Source organism: Mobula hypostoma, chromosome 17 (assembly GCF_963921235.1).
Source record: "Mobula hypostoma chromosome 17, sMobHyp1.1, whole genome shotgun sequence".
In the NCBI taxonomy this organism is placed as follows: Eukaryota; Metazoa; Chordata; class Chondrichthyes; order Myliobatiformes; family Myliobatidae; genus Mobula; species Mobula hypostoma.
The window spans coordinates 52,769,629-52,786,340 of record NC_086113.1 but is presented as its reverse complement, the minus strand read 5'-3'; the positions used below and the strand labels follow the sequence as shown (position 1 = coordinate 52,786,340).

General features: G+C 41.2%; 1 protein-coding gene and 1 long non-coding RNA gene across 5 annotated transcripts in view; one reads left to right on the top strand and one right to left on the bottom strand.

Annotated features, from left to right (window-relative positions):
• LOC134358032 (uncharacterized) overlaps window positions 1–3,945 on the bottom strand; it is a 152,512-nt gene extending 148,567 nt beyond the window's left edge. For 2 of the 3 annotated variants that reach the window (XR_010020778.1, XR_010020779.1), the window contains exon 1: window positions 3,332–3,945. This is a non-coding gene — a long non-coding RNA (uncharacterized LOC134358032). The remainder of the gene's footprint in view (window positions 1–3,331) is intronic. The other variant, XR_010020780.1, reaches the window with a different exon arrangement.
• The window catches only part of LOC134358030 (adenylyl cyclase-associated protein 2-like), a 199,508-nt gene that overhangs the window by 108,755 nt on the left and 74,041 nt on the right, over window positions 1–16,712 (top strand). The window lies entirely within an intron of this gene.

The following is a 16,712-nucleotide window of genomic DNA, read 5'->3' as shown; positions in this document are numbered from 1 at the left end:
CAACCTGGTGCATCTAAAACCCTGCTACGTGCCTCTGGTGAAGAGTAAACCTGCAACCCCGAGGACAGTGAGAAAATGGTCGGAGGAGGCTTATGAGATGCTCCAGGGTTGTTTTGAGGTGACAGACTGGCAGGCACTCTGTGAGCCACATGGAGAGGATATTGATGGGCTCACAGAGTGCATCACTGATTACATTAACTTCTGTGTAGACTGCAATGTTCCGACAAGAACTGTCCTTTGTTATTCAAATAACAAGCCATGGGTGACAAAGGACATTAAGGACATCCTGGACGCTAAAAAGAGGGCGTTTAGAGATGGAAATAGGGAGGAGCTGAGGGTAATACAGAGGGACCTGAAAGCCAGGATCAGGGAGGCTAAAGACAGGTACAGGAGGAGACTTGGAGTGGAAACTGCAGCTGAACAACATGAGAGAGGTCTGGAGGGGGATGAGGACCATCACTGGGTTCCGGCAAACTAGCAACAGAGGAGCTGAAGGCAGTGTGGACTTAACCTGTTCTTTAACAGATTTGACATTGTGGCCCTTGCCCATCCCCCACATGAGCCATCTGTTGTCGGCCCCCAACCAACACATATTCCACTCTCCCCTCCCACCCCTCCTCACAGTCCCCACCTTGCTCTCATGACTATACCCTTTCCCCACACGATACCACCACGGTGGGCTTCACAGCTGAATAGGTGAGAAGACAGCTGAAATGTCTCAACCCAAGCAAGGCTGCAGGACCAGATGGTGTCAGTACCAGGGTGCTCAAAGCCTGTGCCCCTCAGCTATGTGGAGTACTTCGCCATGTATTCAACCTGAGCCTGAGGCTCCGGAGGGTTCCTGTACTGTGGAAGACGTCCTGCCTCGTCCCTGTGCCGAAGACACCACGCCCCAGCGGCCTCAATGACTACAGACCGGTGGCGTTGACCTCCCACATCATGAAGACCCTGGAGAGACTTGTTCTGGAGCTGCTCCGGCCTATGGTCAGGCCACACTTAGATCCCCTCCAGTTTACCTACCAGCCCCGACTAGGAGTTGAGGATGCCATCGTCTACCTGCTGAACTGTGTCTACGCCCACCTGGACAAGCCAGCGAGCACTGCGAGGGTCATGTTTTTTGATTTCTCCAGTGCATTCAACAGCATCCACCCTGCTCTGCTGGGGGAGAAGCTGACAGTGATGCAGGTGGATGCTTTCCTGCTGTCATGGATTCTTGATTACCTGACTGGCAGACCACAGTACGTGTGCTTGCAACACTATGTGTCCGACAGAGTGATCAGCAGCACTGGGGCTCCACAGGGGACTGTCTTGTCTCTCTTTCTCTTCACCATTTACACCTTGGACTTCAACTGCTGCACAGAGTCTTGTCATCTTCAGAACTTTTCGGATGACTCTGCCATAGTTGGATGCATCAGCAAGGGAGATGAGGCTGAGTACAGGGCTACGGTAGGAAACTTTGTCACATGGTGTGAGCAGAATTATCTGCAGCTTAATGTGAAAAAGACTAAGGAGCTGGTGGTAGACCTGAGGAGAGCTAAGGCACCGGTGACCCCTGTTTCCATCCAGGGGGTCAGTGTGGACATGGTGGAGGATTACAAATACCTGGGGATACGAATTGACAATAAACTGGACTGGTCAAAGAACACTGAGGCTGTCTACAAGAAGAGTCAGAACTGTCTCTATTTCCTGAGGAGACTGAGGTCCTTTAACATCTGTCGGACGATGCTGAGGATGTTCTACAAGTCTATAGCGGCCAGTGCGATCATGTTTGCTGTTGTGTGCTGGGGCAGCAGGCTGAGGGTAGCAGACACCAACAGAATCAACAAACTCATTCGTAAGGCCAGTGATGTTGTGGGGATGGAACCGAACTCTCTGGTGGTGTCTGAAAAGAGGATGCTGTCTAAGTTGCATGCCATCTTGGACAATGTCTCCCATCCACTACATAATATACTGGTTGGACACAGGAGTACAATCAGCCAGAGACTCATTCCACCGAGATGCAACACAGAGCGTCATAGGAAGTCATTCCTGCCTGTGGCCATCAAACTTTACAACTCCTCCCTTGGAGGGTCAGACACCCTGAGCCAATAGGCTGGTCCTGGACTTATTTCATAATTTACATATTACTATTTAACTATTTATGGTTCTATTACTATTTATTATTTATGGTGCAACTGTAACGAAAACCAATTTCCCCCGGGATCAGTAAAGTATGACTATGACTATTTGGAAATCTGATTGTGGTGGGGAAGAAGCTGTTCCATAGCCATTGAGTATGGGTCTTCAGTTCCCTGTACCTTCTCCCTGATGGTAGTACTCAGTTTTGTCATCCAAATCTGAAACCATCTGAGGTATTTGTTGTACACCTCTAACACTAGACTCTTGATCTTCTCCATTTTAATTATCTACCCTCGATCCAAAATTCCTGCATTAAACTATTTCCTTCTCTCTGTTTGCTCCAGAGTACAGTGTCTGTTTTCTCTTGTATAACAGCATTGACAGGTTCACTAACATTCTTTAGAAAAATCATCGGCCGCCTTTCCCTGGACTTGAGGTAAGTGTAACTCAGATCCACTCATCCCGTTTGGCTGACTCGGAAATGACCTGGCAACCAGTCAGTTGTAGGTGGCTCACTCTCATCCTCTCCAGTGTAGTTACAGATGGCCAATAAACATTGGCCATGCTAGTGGTAAGTAATCTTGTACCAAACAAGCAAATTATTCTTGCATATACACACAGTGGCCATTTTATTAGGTACGCCTGTACACCTGCTTGATATAATCACCCAGTCATGTGGCGGCAACAACTCCTTGCATAAAATCCTGCAGACATGGTCAAGAAGTTCAGTTGTTGTTCATACCAAACATCAGAATGAGGAAGAAATGTGATCTAAGTGACTTTGACCCTGGAATGCTGTTGGAGTCAAACGGGGTAGTTTGAGTATCTCAAACTACTGATTTCCTGGGGTTTTCATGCACAACAGTCTCTAAAGTGTACAGGGAATGGTGCGAGAGACAAAATACTTCCAGTGAGCAGCAGATCTGTGGGTGAAAATGCCCTGTTAATGAGAGAGGTCAGAGGAGAACAACTAGACTAGTTCAAGCAGACAGGAAGGTGACAATAACTGAAATAGCCACGTGTTACAACAGTTGGAGTGTAGAAGACCACCTCTGAACACAACATGTTGAACCTTGAAGTGGATGGGCTACAGCAGCAGAAGACCATGAGCATGCTCTCAGTGGCCAATTTAATTAGGTACAGGAGGTACCTAATGAAGTGGTCACTGAATGTAATAAGAATCATAAAAATGGAAGGAAGCTATTTGGCCTACCTTCTGAATCTGGAGTGGGCGAATTATTTCCAATTTCTAACTCTCATTCTGCGGCATTATAGGTTGCAGCTCTTTAAGTCTGATCTCGGGATTCAACCTGAAACATCGACTGTCCACTTCACTCCACTGATCCTCCCTGAACTGAGTCCCTCCAGTAGTTTGTTTTTTTTTGGTGCAGATCTGCAGTCTCGTGTGTCTTCACAGCTCTTTACACCACTCAGCCAAACACTTCTTCGTTTGTCCTCCTTTAAGGCAGTGAGATCCAGGCCCTGCTTTTCAGTTCAGCAAATCACTTTTTCCTAAACCCCCCCTCTAATTCTCCTGTCACTTAAATCTGTGATGTTTATTGACCCCTCTAACAAGAGGAAGTTGATGCTTTCATTCACCTTATTTCAAGGATCTCGTCTTCCCTTGTAACTGTAATTCTCTATCCCTGGAAATGTCCGTCATCATCTCCTCTGCATTCTCCCTAATGCTGTAGTGTGGTGATCAGAACTTTACAGAATACTGACTGTTACCAGATTACAGTCACATGGTTCTTTCATGACCTTTCTGCTCAGTAAATATACCCTGTATCATCTTAATCCCCTAATCTCTGTGCCCTGTTAGCCTCAGGGATTTGTAGACACATACACCAAGATCCTCTGCATTTGTTGTTGTTTCTAGGAACAATTTGTACTGGGCTGTTGCCTATCTTCAGTCTTGCATCACATTTAGAGAAGGAGCACAGTAACACTGGTGTCTATGCTGCACCATACGTTTACTATTGATAATGCCCAGTCAAACCACTCAAATGCTAATTTATGTGGAACCTATTTTTTTTCCAATAAATTCTTCTCATGTGGGTGTTGCGTATGTGACTGGCATTTATCGCCCATCCTGATTTGCCCCTCAATAGGGTTGAAATGCCACTTCAGATCAACAGTAAAGTATCTTTCAGTAATCGTAAGATAGCAGTATTTTTCCCTTCAAAGTCATTAGTTGAACTAGGTGAATCGTCTGATTGCTAGCTTTTTGTTTCCAGATTTCATTTAAAGTAAATTTCTATGGTCAAACTGGTATAATGGGATTTGAATAGGATTAGTCCTGGATCAATTATTCAGTAACAGAATCACTGAACTATTAAATCTGTGTTTAAACAGGAGGAAAATGATTGGTTTGTTGTAATGCACACAAGGGGGAAAAGGCTACCAAAGGGACAGATTTTGCATGAATGGATGAGGAGAGAGAACATGTTACTCTCTTGCTACTACAATGTTTTGCTTGCACGAAGTTATAAATCAATAGATTTGTTGTTATTATGTGGAAAGAACATTCAGAAAAAAGCACTATGGAGTCTGATAGGATTTAGATACTTCCTGTTACATTGTTAAAGCAATAGCTATTCCCTAATATACTGAAGGCAAAAAAAAAACAGTTGAGTGTGCCTTCTATAATTTAAAAGTAAGTTGCTTTTCATTTCATTGGTTAGTTTGAAACCTTATAAAGAAGAATCATTAAGTAGAGGCTGAGGTGGAGTTAGTTCAGAATGATGTTTAAATCATTATCAATACCAGGTGAAAATGAATGCAACTTTTAAGTGCCTGAAAAGGTAGAAGTGTTTGGTGGTTGAACTGTGGCTTCGTTTTCAAACTTTTTTTTGATGTTATTAATTGCCATGCTTTAATGAGATCAACCAAAGGACAATCGACTTCACCTTTCATTGGCTATGTTACCTGGCAAATGTTCCTCCAGCATTTTGTGTGTATTGCTTGGATTTCCAGCATCTGCAGATTTTCTCTTGGCTGTGATTGAATATACATTCACTTTCCCTCCCCTCTTCTCTCTCCCCCCCTCCCTTCACCTTGCCTATCTTCATTAATAGTCCAAAAAGAACTTGGATGTGGGCTAGAGCAAAAGCTTAGTAGTCCAAACCTATGCATTACATTTGTAGAATTAAAGTTCTTTAATGGGTGATTCTATCATCTTTTTGAGTCCATAACTCAATGACAATATGCACAAGGGCAGAAAGCAAAACAGGGAATTAAATGTCATGGAGAATAAAAAGAATCTGTAATGGTAACAGAAAGATGAGTGGGTGAGAAGGGGCAGGTCTAATGGAATGGAAATGTGAAGTTATTGGTTACATAAAATAGGGTGAAGAAAACTGCAGGAAATAATTGGAAGGATAACACCTTTATTCTTGCCTGCAAGTTGAAGTACGGACTTTTGTAAATTGTATTGCTATATGTGCCCATAAAATATGCATTACATTTCTACGTTAGTCTGACTGGGCTTATAGTTGACTTTTGGAAACATTTCAATTTTTTTTACAGTGCTTTTAAAGGAAAAACTATTGAGACCTAAACTTTTAAACATTTGCCATATAAGGATTTAAAAGGAAGGGAAGCTGTTTCGGATGTTCATTTGTTGGATGCAGATGTCGCTGGGAAGGCCATTAGTTACAGCACATCTTCCACTGTCCTTGTGGCTGTGTTGGAGAGTTCCTTCTTACACTGTTGCAGAGATTGTGGTGAAGGTTCTTCATGATGACAAAGAAGTTCCAGGATTTTGTCTTTCTGCAGTGAAGGAACAGTGATAATTCCAAATCAAGAACATGTATAACTGGAGGGAACCCGCAGCTAGTGGCTTTCCCATCTACTGCTCTCGACCTTCTAGGTGGTAGAAGTCATGGAGTTGGAAGATGAGCTTAACCAAAAAAAGGGACAAGTTTCCTTTGTGCATGTTGTAGAAGGTATGCACTCAAACTGTGTTTGTACCAGTGGCACAGGGAGTGAATGTTTTGCATAATTCAAGATTGTTTTGTCCTGAATGGTATTGAGGACTTTGAGCATTCTTTGAATACACTCACCCAGGCAGGTGGAGAAAATTCTCACTCTTGTTGCCAGCAGAACTGCCAACCACCGCCTCACCCATTTCTGTTAACGTTGTTTGGCATTGAGGGTGTGAGCAGACCAGTGTGGGGGCAGCAACTGGAACAAAAAGGAACTATGGTGTGGCATTGAATGTGCAGGAATGAGACAGTGAGTGGTGCAATGGGAGAATTGGCATTTGTGCCTTTAATATGACCAAAGAGTTATGTGCAGGCAAAATAAAAGGAATTTTTTGTGACCTTTAGAAAGGGTTAGATTGTGAATCTGATACCCCTAAAAAGTTGTGTATCACAGATATATGTTGATGAGTTGATTGTAACAGTTCCTGCTTCAGCTACAGGATACGTGTTGGTTGCACATTGTGGGAAATTCCCTTTTTCCTAGGTGCCCTTGGTAGCATTTTCTGCAATCCAGAGTTAATAGGCTAAAATTGAAATTGAGCTGTGCAAAGTATTCCTGATTTGTTCCATGTCATTACAGGCTGCTGTAAAATAAAAATGGGAAATCTGTGTAATTTATTACTTTCTGTTTGATTCCTCATGTGATGGTATTATCTTCCTATTGATCCTTAATAACCTCCAGTTATTTTTAGACCTGTTGATGTGCTGACAATAAATTAATTAAAGTGCCCAACCAGCTGCTGCTCCGCACATCAACAACACCCGTCATACATTCCTGGCACAAGCTGGGTATATTTTAAACCAGCAGAGAGTGGCATCACTCAAATGCGTGGAATTGAGAAAATGCTACCAAGGGCACCCAGGAAGAAGGGAATTTCCCCACAATAGATCAAATGTACATAGACATAATAAATGTGAGATTTTCAGTTGTTTTATGATTGAATCTCCCAGTTGTGCCTAGAACCAATATGAGTAAATGTCATGTAACTAATTATACTTGTCATGGAGGATAGCCAAGTGACACCAATTCTCTGTGCTTTGTGCTGGTTTTCACCCTCTTTCTCTATCCTGTAATACAGCACAGTGAGGACAGCCACAGAAACACAACTTGTATCACTAGAACAGCACACACAATGCTGGAGGAACTCAGCAGGCCAGGCAGCATCTATGGAAATGAATAAACAGTCAACATTTCAGGCCGAGACCCTTCTTCAGAACTGAGGAGGAAGAGGGACGATGCCACAATAAAAATGAGGGGAGACATATCATCCCCAATTTGAAAGAAACAGGATCTATTGTACAAGAATTTTACTGTGAATCTGAATATTGGGAAAGCACTGGACAGATACACTGCATGTTAAGTGAAGCAGTAAGCCTCTGCAGTAAGGGTTAACTTGCTAACCTGGGTCTTGGTGTTTTTCTGTATTGGGAGGATTGGAGTTGGAATATTTAGGGTAATAATAATGATTTGAAACTTGATTGGCAGTATAAACTGAGTTAAGTATGCATTATGAAGAATTGTTCCCTGAAGGAAAGTTATAATTGTACTGCTTTTGAAAGTGGGGAAAACCACAAATGTCAGAAATCTGAAATAAAAACAATATGCTGAAAGCACTCAGCAGGTCAGGGGGTATGTGCGTATGATGTATACGGGGGTAAATAGGCTGTATTTGGAGCAACGGGTGGGATATGAGCGACGATAACTGGAGCAGCAAGGAAGTTTGAGGTGGAATTGAGTACAGCACCAAGGAGACAATGATTGGTGCAAGGGAACGTTGACACTTGTGTCTTTTTAACAAGACCAAAAACATCAATTATATGAGAGTGAAATAAAATACATTCCTCATGCAAGGGTTTGGATTGTACTGTAAATTTAACCCCACAAGAAGTAATATTTCCACTTCAAGATCCTTACTTCAAGGTCCTTTAGCAAAACTGGGAAAGGGAGATAAAGTATGACAAAACTACCTCTTTAAAAAAGAAATCTCACTCCCAGTTCTGCTGAAGGATCTTTGATCTGAAACATTAATCACAGTAGATTCTAGTCAATTGGGCCATCGGTTAATTGGAGCAACGGCTTATTTGGGACAACTTTTAAAGAACGAAAACTAATTGAGAAAATAGTGGGGATTTTCTTTGTTTGTTTGATGTACTATGCCACTTAATTGGGGCTGGAGACTGTTGCCAAATAGTTTCAAACTAGCATCAAACGTGCACTTCTGTGACTGTTACACTACACCGTGTCTGGAGCAAACAGTTTTTAAATAGCAGTTGCATGTACTTGCGTTTCTAAAAAAAAACAGTGATTTTTGTCACTGCAAGTTGGTGAGAAATAAGCAGTATGACCATTCAGTACCGTTTTGCTCACTGCAGTTTCAAGCGTTCAGGCTTGGAGATGCCAGAAACAGCCTGGAATGAAAATAAAACAATTTCACTATTTCAAGTTAGGATCTACAAAGAATTTGACAGTCATCTTAAATGTTACAGTGAAAATGAAGTTTTGGTGGATGCAGTCATCCATGGCATTGTATTTACACTACGTGTCTGTGTTAATTTTGTTCATTTACAGTCAATCAAAAGTATGTGGCAGCATACCTCACTGTTGATAACTATTGGGAACTAATACATAGTTTTATAGTACTGTCATAGTATTGTTGGTGTTCTAATTTGTTCTGTATTTCATTGAAATACATAATTTGTTGTGCAGTTATATGTTAATTTGTTTTTTTTAATACCTTTTTAACTATTTCCATGAAACTTCAGCTAACTAGAATACCAGACACAAGAAAATCCGCAGATGCTGTAAATCCAAAGTAACACACACAGTCTGTGTTGCCAGTACAATCTTCTTTGCAGTGGTGTGCTGGGGGCATCAACGTGAGTGATGCCAACAGGCTCAATAAACCGATCAGAAAGGCTGGCTCTTTTATAGGAGTCAAACTAGACACTGGAAGCTGTGGTAGAACAAAGGACTCTATGAAAAATCCTGGACAATGTTTCTCATCCTCTTCATGGCACCTTGGCCAAACTGAGGAGCATTTTAAGTAATAGACTAAGACAACTGCGCTGCTCCAAAGGGTGCTATATGAGGTCATCGTTATCCTCGGCCATTAGGCTCTATAAGGAGTCAACCTGTATCCGGGAAGTGATGACCCCCCCCGCCATTAGACAGTTTGTGGTAACTTACTTTTTTGTTCTTTCTACTTCTCTTCTAATATTTATCTGTGCACTTGTAATGGTATTGTGAACCTGTGATTTCCTCTGGGATCAATAAAGTATCCATCTATCAAAATAGACCCTTCATCAGGGTCTCGACCTGAAACATCGACTGTTTATTCTTTTCCATAGATGCCGCCAGCATTTTGTGGGTGTTGCTTAACTGGAATCCATCATATTTCCCTTTCAACAAATGTTGTCTGGCCTGCGATTGTTTCTAGTATTTTCTAGTTTCATTTTGCATTGTTCTTGTTTCACTTACTCTCTGCTCCAGATACTTGTAACCCTTTCCTCTCACTTTTTGCTGTGCTCCTTCCATGAGCTCTGTGCAATGTAGTATCTAGTCAGCCAGATATGGGGTGGTGTAGTACAGTGCAATGTGGAATTTATCTGCAGTATGGTAACTCTAGGGACTCTTGTACTGCATACTTTGGGTAAAAGAACATTTCATTGGTCTACAAGGGAGAGAGATTAGCGTGGTTCATTGTGCTGCAATTGGATTAGAGAAAGGTAACCAAAAAGTTAATTTGATGAGAAACAATTTTGAGGAAAATTTTGAAGGTTGGGAGAGAGAAGAATCTAAAAATGTTCAAAATGAAAATTCCAGAGGCCAGAGAAGGAAGACTGAAGAGACTGATTCTATGACTGCTTGTTTTTTTTTAAAGGAACCGTTATTGGTATATGGCTGTGGTCAGCATTTGTGAATTTATTATCTGCCCCGACTGTGAAGATGTTGATGATGCCTTTTTGAGATTCTGTGGTGTGTGCAGTGAAGATAATTCCAGTTCCATAGAACAGTGGATAGATTTGGTTGTGTACAACAGGAGATGGGCCATGGATTGAATTAAAATTACTGTGTGGTAAAACTAGAGATTGGCTAGAGAATTTGAGACAATGTGAACTTGGTTTAAGATGTGGAAGCTCAAGGGGATGTATACATTGTTCAGAGTTTGTTTAGAGCTGAAACAGGGCACCAAAGTTAAGCATTTCATTAAGCATCTGGAAAGAATACATATTTGTCAGATTTTTTCTTTTGGAACAGCGTTGTCTTTCCAAATGAATTAAGTTCTGCTTACTGCAAAAACCTATATCTAAGAATTTCAGATGCTTACACAGTAGTTATAGCAGAAGGTAGTAAATTGAAAGAGCTTAGGAGAGGAAGGCAGAAGAAATACTTCCTTATTTATCATCATTGTGCAAACATCCCTGTGAGGTCTGCAGTCTTTGTAGAGGATATACAGTGACGCAGCATTCAACAATACCTTCATCTGAGTGTAACAAGTTTACTGTTTGTCCCACCCAGAATCAAAATCACAAATGGTTGGCAGAACATTTGAGGAACCTGTAATGTTAAAGACTATGCTAGTGTAAGTGCCAATCACAGAAGCAGTAAAAAAAGACTTTCTTTATTGTTCTTCGCCCTTTAACAAAATGCAAAGCACAATGCAGTTCCCCTTCACCACTGATCTACATAAAAGATTTTTCTGTGATGCAGTTTATTTATCCACGCAGTCCAGCTGCTGTTCTGCATACTGGCACCAGTAGCAAGTCATATCAGTCATGCGTTCTCTGCCTCTCCCACCTCCAAGTATCAAGTATTTATATATAGAACATCTCCATAAAAAGCAACAGAAGACACTGCCTGTGGAAAGCTGTAATTCACTGCAGTTGCAAAAGGATTGGCAGAGCCCAGAATAACTGTGTACGTCGTTACCATTCCTGTTGTTTGCACATTCTGTGCTGCATGCTATTTACAATATACCCCATTCTTGCACAAACAACTGTGCTGTATAAGAAAGTGCTAAAATAAGGTGGCAAGAAAAACAAGCAACACGACCAAAACACCATGTGCTCTGTGAACTCCAGAAAAACTTTCAGCTGGGTAGACCATGGTATTTGAAGCTTCCGGTGTAAAGGCTGAGAGTGCTGTTCTCCTCTAGTCAACCAGAGGAGGCGCAAGCTCTTCAACTGTGTTTCTTCAAGAGGTGCAACACTGAAAGCACTTTCTGATTTTTTTTTACTTTCTCAATGTAGCCTTTCATGTGATGTTGCTTACGTGATTAATGACGTACATTCAGCATCTATTAGGTACAGGAGTGGAACCTAGTGTAGTCTTCTGCTGCTGTAGCCCACCCCCTTTAGGTTTTGATGTCGTGTACTCTCAGAGACGCCCTTCTGCACACCACTGTTGGAGCATGTGGTTATTTGAGTTACTGTCACCTTTCCCTTAGCCATTCTCCTCTGACCTCTCTCATTATGAGGCAGTTTCACTCACAGAACTGCTGCTCCTTGGGTGTTTTATGTTTTTCTGCACCATTCTCTGAAAAGTCCAGAGACTCTTCTGTTTGACAATCCCAGAAGCTCAGCAATTTCTGAGATACTCAAACGACCTCATTTGGCACCAACAATCATTCCACAGTCAAAGTTACTTAAATCATATTTCTTCCACATTCTGATGTTTGAACAACTGTATCTCTTGACTATGCATGTTTTTATGCATTAAGTTGCTGCCACCTGATTGGCTGATTAGCTATTTGCATTATGGAGCAACTTTGATAAAGTGGCTACTGTGTATAGTCAGAGCCTCTCTCTAAATTCATCTGTCTTGGTTGTAGTTTCTCTTTGTAAACTAGCGCTCATGAATTGCATTTGCAATATATTATTTGCATGCTGCAGTAGTTAAGACTTAGGGACAGGTTCCACTGGGTGAGCACAGCTGTTAACAGCCTTTCTATCTGCCCAGCAGAGTTGACCATTTGCTAAGGATTGAATTTTGTTAGAATTCTTTTTTTTTTTTAGTTATTGTGTGAAGGTCTGGTGTGGTTGTGAATAGTCATGCTTGGGTGATTTGTAAAACCTACAGTGTCTTGAATATTTACTGTGTGGACGGTAATGCACGAAAGGACAAAAATGGGGGCTGAGTTGGGTAGAGTTCCTCCACAGTAACATGAAGGTCTAATGGTCTACTTTCAGCCATTACATGTGGTAAAAATATATTTTTTTTAATTGAAGTCTTTTTTTGGCACACTACAATATAGAAATGTTGGATTATCATTTATCTCATAGTCATTTATCTCCTTCAGTGAGTTACAAGCTCAAGCCTCTGAATTGATCAAATTCACTACCACATGGTCTCAAAGACCAGAACCCATTATTCCTCTTATGTTGGTTTTCCTCTATTAAAATATAATGAACATTTCAACATCTTCAAAAGTCCTCGTGCTGATCCACAGAAAAAGCCCTCATGGTACCAAACACACATGTCAAAGGGCAAGCAGAAGTACCAGGCTTACCTGCAGTTTCATAAATTGAGGTCCTGCTTGGGGTTCTGGCCTGCAATATCAGATTATTTGAATCTAGTACCTATCTGGGTTTCGCCTTGTGAGGGTTACCATAAATATCAGGGTTGAAGTCTTGCTGGCAACAAGTTTGTGGACTGTGTGTCCTTGAAAATCACAAGGTAAGGAACTACATGATATTTTAAAGTTCCTTGCTCAGTACTTAAGTAATAAAAACAGTTGTTTGTTGTGTATGGTCTCCAAGGTTGAGAAAGCAATCTCTCTTTCCCTTTTAATCAGGAAACCTTTCTTTGAGTGGATACGTTATACATTTCAGCTATATATGTATTAACTCGTATCTTGAGTGTTAGCTTCTACATGTGTGCTCAGACCCATCAGATCTATCACTGGTAATTCCATCTCCCATGTTATGTGGTTTGGTGCTCTTCATCCAAGTCCAGCATGTTGCCACATTTCTCTCCTACAACGTTTAATTGTTCCAGCATTGCCAAGTTCTCCACAGTTTGATCCCATGTGGCCAGAAGCTTTGTTAGCTGAAAGTTATAGGAAGGAGTCTGGGTGGTCTGAGCATGCGGGGGTGGGGGTGGAATAGCTCAGATCTTGACTTCTTGAAGCTTAATCTTTCACCAGCATCAAGGGTGATCAAATCATGTTAATGGGAGCTACAGCATTTCAGAAGCATGGCACCATCTAGGAAGGAGTGATGCACTTGATAATACGTCACCAAGGTTACTTCAGTACGGCTTTTCCTTGTGACCTTATTGCCAAAAGAATTGTTCCTCCTCCAAATCTTGCACCAATTAGGAATACTAACATTGCTGGAATTCCTTACTGATGACTGTATCCTTAGTACCAGGAGGAACAATTATTTGTGTACCAAATCTACCACTGAAGGAAATTTGCGATGCAGACTTACCACTGTTGACCATGTCCTGACAACAAGTAAATTATGTTGTTTAAATTCTCTCTAACATCTGAAGTTCATTCTGAGTTTTACTTATTTTAAGTGTTGGCAGCAACAAAATGCCTTTAATATCTGAAACTGTAGATCACCCAGGCTCTCCAGAACATCTCCTGGCAGTGGTACTTGTGTTCCGATATCACAGGGAGATGCCTAACCAGGCTTCTATTGCGGCAATAGAAGTGGTAATTCTAACTCTTCTGTGCTTGCAGTTCTTTACTCATTATTTTGGAGGTTCTGAACAAAAGGAACAGATCTTCCTCCCCTTACATACTTTTCCTTTTCCAACCATTTTGTGCTATTAATTAGGTGTAATGATAAGTATCCCTTTAAGATTAAGTGAAAGGCAAATTAATTCCAGAGTATAGTTTGCATTGTTAACTGTTGTCATGGTAGTTAGCAACTTAGAGTGGTTCCTTGTCCAAAAACTGTTCTTATGCAGACACAATAACTTGGGTTGCGACATTGAGCCATCTATAAACACTGTAGTGATCCATTACAACCTATAGCAAAACATAAGCAGTTGTTCAGAGTAAGATAGGACATTTGTGGTAAATGCAATAGATACAGCACTTAAAGCTGTGACATTGGAACTGTGCAGTTATTTCAGTTGCAGCAAGTCATTGTGAGAGCTGCAAGTAACATTGTCAATATCTGTCATAGGCAGCTGCAGATTTCACTTCCCGACATCCTTTCACAGTGGCATTTGGGGGAGGGGGAGGTCTGTAACCAGGCAAAATGTGATCGTAACTCAAAATCTGACCTTCAATCTCCAGCATAATGTCTCTTCACATCAAGTTTTTGGGCATTTTCTCAAATTGCTTCTGGGATTCTAGCCCAGAAATAGGGCAAACATGTTGACATTTAGCTACATGGAATTGGCAGAGTCCACTTGACCAATAGCTGTCGACAGAGGTGTATTAGTTTTATTAGTGTTCTCTCTGTACCAGAAGACGTTTTGAACAGAAGGTTTTGCCAGCTGTAATTGGGAGATTTCCAATCTTTTAAGTTATATCTGTTAATTTATGTGCTGTGCATACAAGTTGTGTGAATTTTCTCCATGTGTATTTAAATGAATTGATCTGTGTTTGCTTTCACTCTTTGCAGGGATTTTAAATGAATGTTTATTTTATTTTTAAGATGTAGCACAGAGTAAGTCCCTTCTGGCCCTTTGAGATGTGCTGCCCCAGCAACCCACTATTCAACTCTAGCATAATAATGGTACAATTTACACTGACCAATTAACCTCCCAACAGTAGACTTTTGGACTATGGGAGGAACCAGGAGAAAACCCACACCTTCCTCAGAGGACGTACAGTCGCCTTACAGATGATATGGGAATTGAACTCTGAACTCCTGAGCTATAATACAGTTGTGCTAACCTCTACGCTGCTGTGGTACCTCAAGGACTCCCATCATCCAAGCCATGCACTCTTCTGGCTACTACCATCAGGCAGGAGGTACAGGAGATTCTGGTCCTGCACCACCAGGTTCAGGAACGGTTATTACCCTACAACCATCAGGCTCCTGAAGCAGTGTGGATAATATCACTCACCTTAACTCTGAACTGAAATTATCTCTGAGAAAGCAAGCATCATTTCCCACTTAAAGTGGGCTTGGTGTTTGAAATCAATTGATTCAGTTGGCAGCCGCGATGGCAAGCTTCTACAGTTTGTTGATATGGACTCTTAGGGCAAAGTAAAATGCAGAACTGACTGGTGCCAAATCCATATATTCAATCATTTAAGCAGAAACTGCTGATAATTTTAATTTGCAATTTATTTAGTGATTGGGCAGTACTTGGGAAATCTGTAACTCTGCAGGCATGGTAAAAGAGTGGATCACTACCCAAAATGTGACCACTGGCACGGGCAAGGCTAACTGGCACAATGGAGTAACTGCAACAACCCCTCCCCCACCCACCACTGCAACGTGCCCTCCAATTCATGACTATACTGACCCGACTTAAAAATATAGTGGATTTCAGTTAATTGAGACACATTGGGACCAGGACATTTTGGCCCAATTAAGTGGCTGCCCCAATTAGCTGAAGTTTAATCAAAATAGTTTAAAAAGGTATTAAAACAGACAAACTGGGTAATAAGTTTGTATTTAAATAAAATACAGAACAGGTTAGAACATTATCAATACTACTAAGGTACAATAAAACTATGCATTAGTTCCTAATAGTTATCGATGAAGGAATTCATTCAGTGTGCACTGCCGTATCCTTTTGATTGACTGTAAATGAACAAAATCAGTGCAGACACCTAGTGCATTTAATAGACTACCTTCATACAATGCTTTCGATGATTGCATCTCCCAAATCTTCATTTTCATTTTCAAGATGATCGTCGATATCTTCAAATTTCTTGGTAGTTCTTAACTTGTTGATGTAGTGAACGCATTTCATTTCACTCTCAGCTGTTTCTGGCATCTCCAGGCTTGAACGCTTGAAACCTCAGTGAGCAAAACAGTTCTGAATTGTCTTACTGCTTATTTCTCACCAGCTATCAGTAACAAATCACTGCTTTTTGAACACAAATGCGTGCAATTGATACTTTAAAAACTGTTTACTCGTAAGAACGGAGTAGTGCTTAACAGCCGTACAAGTGCACGCAACTGATTCTAGTTAGAAACTGTTCAGTAATGGTCTTCTGTCCCAATTAACCGGCATAGTATCTTTAAAATAAAATGAAGGAAATCAGAGTTATTTTCTTGATTAGTTTTTGTTCTTTAAGAATTCTCCCAAATAAGCGGCTGCCCCAATTAAGCGGGATCCACTGTAACTGGTCATTCTTTGTCTCGGCCAGTATACTGAATCGCCTACTCACCAATACTGTGAGAGTACAAAACAACCAATAATAATTTCATTGGTGATGAATATTGATGAGATGGGGTAAGCTCCTCTCCCTGACTACTGCTCAACTCACAAGAGTGGAAAATTACCCCCGTTTCATGTAGCAGTAGACAATAGCATAGTGCTAGCTCTGTCAGTTTGACAGGCGCGGAATAAAAGAAATGATGTAATAAAATGTAGATTTACGTAAAAGGTGGCAGGTTAATTATATTAACTGTATGTTTTTTGAGAAGAGTGAAATAAGTCACTTGTAGCTCACGAATGGCACTTGT